Here is a 9173-nt window from a genome sequence, read left to right as displayed (position 1 = left end):
GTCAGAAGGAAATTATCTGGGCCTGGGGTGGTGGCTCATGCCTGTAATCCTAGCACTTTGGGAAGCTGAGGCAGGAGGACTGGTTGAGCCCAGGAGTTCCAATCAAACCTGGGCAACATAGTGAGACCCTGTCTCTTTAAAATATTTATTTTAATTAAAAAGATATTTAAAAAATAAATTATCTGACCTATCTTATTTGACTGTATGTCATAAGACCCCCATTCCAGAAAGGGTCCTGCCCCACATGCAGAAGGAAGGAAGGCTGCTCAGAGAGGGCAAGAAGAATCTAGATAGACAGGCTTGCTGGGTTTCCCCACTCAGTCTAATTGCAATAGACCATACTCCTTCTGTCCTATCATATTTCTGCATGGCTGTGCATTGTGAGGAACTTAAGCATAAAAATGGATACTTTCCTCTGTATCCTTGGGTCCTCATTCTGAAGACTCACGTCTCACATAAAGCTATGATCGAATAAATTTGTATGCCTATTCTCCTATTAATCTGCATCTTGTCAGTGATTTTCAGCAAACCTTCATGACACCGCCTTTGCAAAAATTATAACTGAGACAGTGAAGGAGATCTAACTTAGCTAACTCCATCTTTCTTTTAATCTCCAAGCTGCCCTTGTTTATTCCTGGGCATAGGCTGAACTAACTTTGGGAATAACTTAGTTTATAGTTTATAGTTTTATTGTTTTTTTAAATTTTTTATTTTATTTTATTTTTTTCTGTGAACATTCAACTGAGATAAGCTGCTGTGTGTTTGCATTTTGGAGAGAGGTAGATTTTGCTTGTTTGTTTGTTTGTTTGTTTGTTTTTGAGACAGAGTCTCTCTCTATTGCCCAGGCTGGAGCGCAGTGCCGTAATCTCAGCTCACTGCAAGCTCCACCTCCCGGGTTCACGCCATTCTCCTGCCTCAGCCTCCCGAGTAGCTGGGACTACAAGCACCCGCCACCATGCCCGGCTAATTTTTTGTATTTTTAGTAGAGACAGGGTTTCACCATGTTAGCCAGGATGGTCTCGATCTTCTGACCTCATGATCTGCCCACCTCGGCCTCCCCAAGTGCTGGGATTACAGGCTTGAGCCACCGCGGCTGGCCTATAGTTTATAGTTTTAAACAAAGATGATAACAGCCCTTTCCCAAAACAAACCTCCTTCTCGACTGGGGACTAGACTGCCTTTGTGGGACTAACAAATTAGCCACGAGATTAGAAATTATGGTTTAGGAGTCATGCAGCTGGAGGCTACAAGATTCTACATGCCTTAAACTGCTCCTCAGATCAGTGGCTGAGATATTTTGCAGACCCTGCACTTGATGGATCAGCTGGCACTACCCAGATTAATGAACTGGCTCATCTGATCTTGTGGCCCCCACCCAGGAACAGACTCAGCCCAAGAAGACAGCTTCGACTCCCTGTGATTTCATCCCTGACCAATCAGCACTCCTGGCTCACTGGTTTCCCCCCACCCACCAAATTGTCTTTAAAAACTCTGCTCTCCGAATGCTCAGGAAGACTTATTTGAGTAATAATAAAACTCTGGTCTCCCACACAGCCGGCTCTGTGTGAATTAGTCTTTCTCTATTGCAATTCCCCCGTCTTGATAAATTGGCTCTGTCTAGGCAGTGGGCAAGGTGAACCCATGGGGCAGTTACATTCAGAGAGTGAAGGGGAAGTTTTCCCTTGGCTTCAACAGCTTCCACTGGAGTTGTCAGGCTAAAGACAGGACCCAGAATGAGGCCTAGACAAAAAGAGGATTCAGAGGTGCCTGACTCAGGTTTAGCGTCCAATCTCTGTTTCCACCACTTTTCACCCTTTACGCTCTTGCAACAAACAGCTTGTGTGTATACACACAACTACACGCCATATCTTTGACCATGTGGTTTTCTATGCTTAAGCTATTTTTCTGTCTTTTGGTCTACAACTCACTTTCTTTTCTTTTTCTTTTGAGACGCAGTTTCACTCTTGTTGCCCAGGCTGGAGTGCAGTGGTGCGATCCCAGCTCACTGCAACCTCCACCTCCCAGGTTCAAGTCTCCTGAGTAGCTGGAATTACAGGCACCCACCACCATGCCCGGCTAAATTTTGTATTTTTAGTAGAGACAGGGTTTCACCATGTTGGCCAGGCTGGTCTTGAACTCCTGACCTCAGGTGATCTGCCCACCTCAGCCTCCCAAAATGCTGGGATTACAGGCATGAGCCACCATGCCTGGCCTGCAACTCACTTTCAAAACTTACTAAACTTAGATTCCTTGAAACATGCAATTAGCAAAGCTGACACAATGAAATAGAATATGTAAAGAGTCCTATATCTATAAAGAAGCTTAATTCACAATAAAAAATCTTCCCCCTATAGAAAGGACTTTACTAGTTAATTTTGTCAAATAATGAAGAAATAATCTTAATACTAGACAAGCTCTTTCTGAAAATACAGGAGAAGGAAATGCTTCACAGCTTTATTTAGGAGGCCTCTGTGATTCTGGAACAAAACTTGATTAAGACAAGAAAAGCTGGGTGTGGTGCTGCACTCCTGTAGTCCCATCAACTCAGGAGGCTGAGGCAGGTGGGCCACATGAGAGCAGAAGTTTGAGGTTACAGTGAGTCATGATCATGCCATGCAACTATACTCCAGCTGGGTGACAAAGCAGAGAATATATATATATATATTTTAAGTCCAGGAGCGGCAGCTCATGCCTGTAATCCTAGCACTTTGGGAGGCCAAGGCAGGTGGAAAACTTGAGGTCAGGAGTTCAAGACCAGCCTGGCCAACATGGCAAAACCCCATCTCCCCTAAGAATTCAAAAATTAGCCAGTTGTGGTGGCATCTGTAATCCCAGCTACTCAGGAGGCTGAGGCAGGAGAACTGCTTGAACCCAGGAAGTAAAAGCTGCAGTGAGCTGAGATAGCGCCACTGCACTCCAGCTTGGGTGACAGAGCAAGACTCCATCTCAAAACAAAACTAAACAAAAACCCAACCAACCAAACAAAAAAAGGACATTACATTACAAGAAAATTAAGACCTCACAAATATAGATGCAAAACTCTGATAAAATATTAGCAGATCTACTTTGGCAATACGTTTATAGGATTGGGTTTATCATGGCCAAGTGGGCTTATCCTAGAAATAAGGTTTAGCATTCAAAAGTCAATTATTATAATTCTTTATATTGAAAAAAGAAGAAAAACGTCATCATTTCAGTTAATGTATAAAAATCTTTTGACAGAATTAAACACCCATTCAGGATAAAAATCTCAGCAAACTAGGAATAGAGGGGATCATCCTCAACTTGATAAATACCATCTGCAAAAAAAAGAGAAAAGCTAACTCAGACACTACCAGTTTGGGCTCAGTGCCAATACCTGGCTGCCATATCTACAGTTAACTTAGCACTTGATATGGTTTGTCTGTGTTCCCACCAAAATCTCAACCTGAATTGTATCTCTCAGAATTCCCACGTGCTGTGGGAGGAACCCACGGGGAGGTAATTGAGCCATGGGGGCTGGTCTTTCCCATGCTATTCCCGTGATAGTGAATAAGTCTCATGAGATCTGATGGGTTTATCGGCGGTTTCCGCTTTTGCTTCTTCCTCGTTTTCTCTTGCTGGCACCATGTAAGAAGTGCCTTTCACCTCCTGCCATGATTCTGAGGCCTCCCAGCCATGTGGAAATGTAAGTCTATTTAAACCTCTTGTTCTTCTCAGTCTCGGATATGTCTTTATCAGCAGCCTGAAAATGGACTACTACAGTAAATTGTTACTGGGAGTGGGGCATTGCTGAAAAGATACCCAAACATGTGGAAGCGACTTTAGAACTGGGTAACAGGCAGAGGTTGGAACAGTTTGGAGGGCTCAGAAGCAGACAAGAAAATGTTGGAAAGTTTGGAACCTCCTAGAGAGTTGTTGAATGGCTTTGACAAAAATGCTGATAGTGATATGAACAATAAGGTCCAGGCTGAGGTGGTCTCAGATGGAGTTGAGAAACTTGTTGGGAACTGGAGCAAAGGTGACTCTTGTTATGTTTTAGAACAGAGACTGGTGGGATTTTACCCTGCACTAGAGATCTGCAGAAGTTTGAACGTGTGAGAGATGACTTAGGGTATCTGATGGAAGAAATTTCTAAGCAACAAAACATTCAAAGGGTGACTTGAGTGCTGTTAAAAACATTCTTTTTTTTTTTTTTTTTTTTTTTGAGATGGAATCTCACTCTGTTGCCAGGCTGGAAAGCAGTGACGTAATCCCGGCTCACTGCAACCTCTGCCTCCCGGGTTCAAGCGATTCTCCTGCCTCAGCCTTCCTGAGTAGCTGAGATTACAGGCACGCACCACCACACCTGGCTAATTTTTGTATTTTTAGTAAGACGGGGTTTCACCATGTTGGCCAGGATGGTCTCGATCTCTTGACCTTGTGATCCCCCACCTTGGCCTCCCAAAGTGCTGGGATTACAGGTGTGAGCCACCACGGCCAGCAAAAGCATTCTGTTTTAAAAGGAAAACAGAGCATACAAGTTCAGAAAATGTGCAGCCTGATGATGCGGTAGAAAAGAAAAATCCATTTTTTGAGGAGAAATTCAAGCCAGCTGCAGAAATTTGCATAAGTAGCAAGGATCCTAATGTTAATCCCCAAGACCACTGGGAAAATGTCTCCAGGCCATGTCAGACACATTCATGGAAGTCCCTCCCATCACAGACCCAGAGGCCCAGAAGGAAAAAGTGGTTTCGTGAGCCAAGCCCAGGGTACCCGTGCTGTGTGCAGCCTATGGACTTGGTGTCCTGGGTCCCAGCTGCTCCAAACATGGCAGAAAAGAGGCCAACATAGAGCTCAGGCTGTGGCTTCTCAGGGTGGAAGCCCCAAACCTTGGCAGCTTCCACATGGTTTTGAGCCTGTGGGTGCACAGAAGTCAAGAATTGAGGTTTGGGAACCTCTGCCTAGATTTCAGAAGATGTATGGAAATGTCTGGATGCCCAGGCAAAAGTTTGCTACAGGTGTGGGGCCCTCATGGAGAACCTCTGCTAGGGCAGTGCGGAAGGGAAATGTGGAGTCGGAGCCCCAGCACAGAGTCCCTAGTGGGGCACTGCCTAGTGGAGTTGTCAGAAGAGGGCCATCATCCTCCAGACCCCACAGTGGTAGATTCACTGACAGCTTGCACCATGTGCCTGGAAAAGCCACAGACACTCAATGTCAGCCTGTGAAAGCAGCCAGGAAGGAGGCTATACCCTGCAAAGCCACAGCGGCAGAGCTGCCCAAAACCATGGGAACCCAGCTTTTTTTTGTTTTGTTTTTTGTTTTTTTGAGACAGAGTCTTGCTCTGTCGCCCAGGCTGGAGTGCAGTGGCGCGATCTTGGCTCACTGCAAGCTCTGCCTCCCAGGTTCACGCCATTCTCCTGCCTCAGCCTCCCGAGTAGCTGGGTCTACATGTGCCCGCCACCACACTCAGCTAATATTTTTTGTATTTTTTTTTTTTAGTAGAGACGGGGTTTCACCGTGTTAGCCAGGATGGTCTTGATCTCCTGACCTCGTGATCTGCCTGCCTCGGCCTCCCAAAGTGCTGGGATTACAGGCGTGAGCCACCGTGCCTGGCCTTGGGAACCCACCTTTTGCATCAGGGTGACCTGGATGTGAGACCTGTTATTAAAGGAGATCATTTTGGAGCTTTAAAATTTGACTGCCCTGCTGGATTTTTGGACTTGCATGGCCCTATAACCCCTTTGTTTTGGCCAATTTCTCCCATTTGGAATGGCTGTATTTACCCAATACCTGTACCCCCATTGTATGTAGAAAGTAACTAGCTTGCTTTTGATTTTACACCTCATAGGTAGAAGGGACTTGCCTTGTCTCAGATGAGATTTTGGACTGTGGACTTTTGGGTTAATGCTGAAGTGAGTTAAGACTTTGGGGGACTGTTGGAAAGCCATGCTTGGTTTTGAAACGTGAGGACATGAGATTTGGAGGGGCCAAGGGTGGAATGATATGGTGTGTCTGTGTCCCCACCCAAATCTCAACTTGGATTGTATCTCTCAGAATTCTCACGTGTTGTGGGAGGGACCTGGGAGAGGTAATTGAATCATGGGGTCTGGTCTTTCCTGTGTTAGTCTCATGATAGTGAATAAATCTCACAAGATCTGACGGGTTTATCAGGGGTTTCCGCTTTTGCTTCTTCCTCATTTTCTCTTGCCGCCACTGTGTAAGAAGTACCTTTTGTCTTCCACTATGATTCTGAGGCCTCGCAGCCACGTGGAACTATAAGTCCAATTAAACCTCTTTTTTTTTTTTTTTTTTTTTTTTGAGACGGAGTCTCGCTCTGTTGCCCAGGCTGGAGTGCAGTGGCGCGATCTCGGCTCACTGCAAGCTCCGCCTCCCGGGTTCACGTCATTCTCCTGCCTCAGCCTCCCGAGTAGCTGGGACTACAGGCGCCCGCTACCACGCCCGGCTAATTTTTTGTATTTTTAGTAGAGACGGGTTTTCACCGTGTTAGCCAGGATGGTCTCGATCTCCTGACCTCGTGATCCGCCCGCCTCGGCCTCCCAAAGTGCTGGGATTACAGGCGTGAGCCACCGCGCCCGGCCAAACCTCTTTTTCTTCTCAGTATCAGGTATGTTTTTATCAGCAGAATGAAAACAGACTAATACAGCACTTATCATTTGTAGTGATAATATATGTTTACATGTATCACCCATTTTCTAGTGTCTGTAAACCTGTGTTGAACATCTGCATATGTCAGACATGCATTGTTCTAGACAACCAGATATTATGTATGAGTCACCTCGCCTTGGCCTCCTACCTCTCTTGTTGTCCCCAAGCCCCTTACAGGAGGAGTCTACCTCCTATCCTCCTGTGACCACACTTTTCTTTTTTCTTTTTTTGAGACAGAGTTTCGCTCTTGTTGCCCAAGCTGGAGTGCAATGGCGCAATCTCAGCTCACCGCAACCTCCCCGTCCTGGGTTCAAGCAATTCTCCTGCCTTAGCCTCCCGAGTATCTGGGATTACAGGCATGTGTCACCACGCCTGGCTAATTTTTGTATTTTTAGTAGAGACGGGGTTTCTCCATGTTGGTCAGGCTGGTCTCGAACTCCCGACCTCAGGTGATCCGCCCACCTCGGCCTCCCAAAGTGCTGGGTTTACAGGCAGGAGCCACTGCACCCGGCTTTTTTTTTTTTTTTTTTTTTTTTGAGACGAAGTCTCACTCTGTTGCCCAGGCCAAGCTGGAGTGCAATGGCATGATCTCAGCTCACTGCAACCTCTGCCTCCCAGGTTCAAGCGATTCTCCTGCATCAGCCTCCTGAGTAGCTGGGATTACAGGCATGCACCACCATGCCTGGCTAATTTTTTGTATTTTTAGTAGAGACTGGGTTTCACCATATTGGCTAGGCTGGTCTCAAACTCCTGACATCAAGTGATCCATCTACCTTGGCCTCCCAAAGTATTGGGATTACAGGTATGAGCCACCCCGCACCAGGCCGATCACACTTTTCAAATAAAAACTGATAACCTTCTGGTCACATTTGACAGTTTACCTTAGAAGTAAGCAGGCTTACAAATTAATCACTCTTGGGAAGATCTTGTGACTTGATGGTGACATTCTGTCTCTGAGTAAAGAATCTTATTGAAAGTACTGCAAATTATTGATGTACTGATGAATGCATAGCCTGCTGACACTGAATAGGATGCTGATTTATTTTAAGATTAGCTGAAGCATGAAGTTCTACTGATTGTCTTGCATGTAGGCATTTTTTAGCCCGCATGATGTAATCTGTAGCTAATGATCACGATTTCTGCATTGTACCCACCTATGAAAAGAGAACAACTCCAGTATGAGAAGTCCTCCTCCCCTCTTTTAAACTTTCCTATAAAAAACTTTTCAGGAGTTTGAGACCAGCCTGGCCAACCTGGTGAAACCCCGTCTCTACTAAAAATACAGAAATTAGCTGGGCGTGGTGGTGGGCACCTGTAATCCCAGCTACTCCGGAGGCTGAGGCAGGAGAATCACTTGAACCCGGGAGGCAGAGGTTGCAGTGAGCCAAGATCGTGCCATTGCACTCTAGCCTGGGTGACAGAGCAAGCCTCTGTCTCAGGAAAAAAAAAAAAACACTTTTCACCACGGTGGGGTGTGGCAGCTCTACCTGTTAATCCCGGCACTTTGAGAGGCTGAGGCAGGAGGATCACTTGAGGCCAGGAGTTTGAGACCTGCCTGGGCTACAAAGCGAGACTCCGTCTCTATTAAAAAAAATTAAAAAGGCAAAACAAAAACAAACAAAACCTTTCACCTAGTGACAGACTCCAGAACAACTGCAAGTTTGTTGGTGGGTCTTCCTGGGCCAATCCTCATGTTCAGCTTTCAATAATCTCTTGTAAAATTATTTCTGTCTCAACAGCCTCAATTTTAGTAGACAAAACCAGCCAATTCAGAGCCCCAATCACCTCCTCTATGGGGATTCCACACTCTGGGCTACCATACACCTGCCCTAACCACCCCAGAGACAGGTATCAGACAACTAAGAGACAGCCCCTAAGCCCCAGGGGCCACTGACATTATGCAATCTAGCTAATCTTAAACCTGCTTTTGCTGTCTCTCCCATTCCTTACTATGCAAACTTCGATAAATAAACTTACTCACAGTTTTACCCTCCTCTTTCTTCCTCCTAACTGAGCCTGATGCTTCCCCATCCATAATCTTCCCACCTACCCACCCCATCCCCATGGCATGATGTCTCCTCTTGGAAACTATAATTGTGGTTTTTTTTTTTTTTTTTTTTTTTTTGAGATGGAGTCTCGCTCTGTCACTCAGGCTGGAGTGCAGTGGCGCGATGTCAGCTCACTGCAAGCTCCGCCTCCCGGGTTCACGCCATTCTCCTGCCTCAGCCTCCCCAGCAGCTGGGACTACAGGCGCACACCACCATGCCCGGCTAATTTTTGTATTTTTAGTAGAGACGGGGTTTCACCGTGTTAGCCAGGATGGTCTCAATCTCCTGACCTTGTGATCCGCCCACCTCAGCCTCCCAAAGTGCTGGGATTACAGGCGTGAGCCACCGTGCCCGGCCTTATAATTATGTTATAAATGAAATATACCTGGTCTTTGTCCCTGGTTCCTAACACAGAGCACCTAAATGCCTTAGAATTTCTTAGGAGACACTTTTATCTTTTGCTGTTCATAATAAGCCTTTGTTCACACCGGAATTTAT

Source organism: Pan troglodytes, chromosome 11 (assembly GCF_028858775.2).
Source record: "Pan troglodytes isolate AG18354 chromosome 11, NHGRI_mPanTro3-v2.0_pri, whole genome shotgun sequence".
NCBI lineage: Eukaryota > Metazoa > Chordata > Mammalia > Primates > Hominidae > Pan > Pan troglodytes.
Note: the sequence above shows the minus strand (reverse complement) of the source record.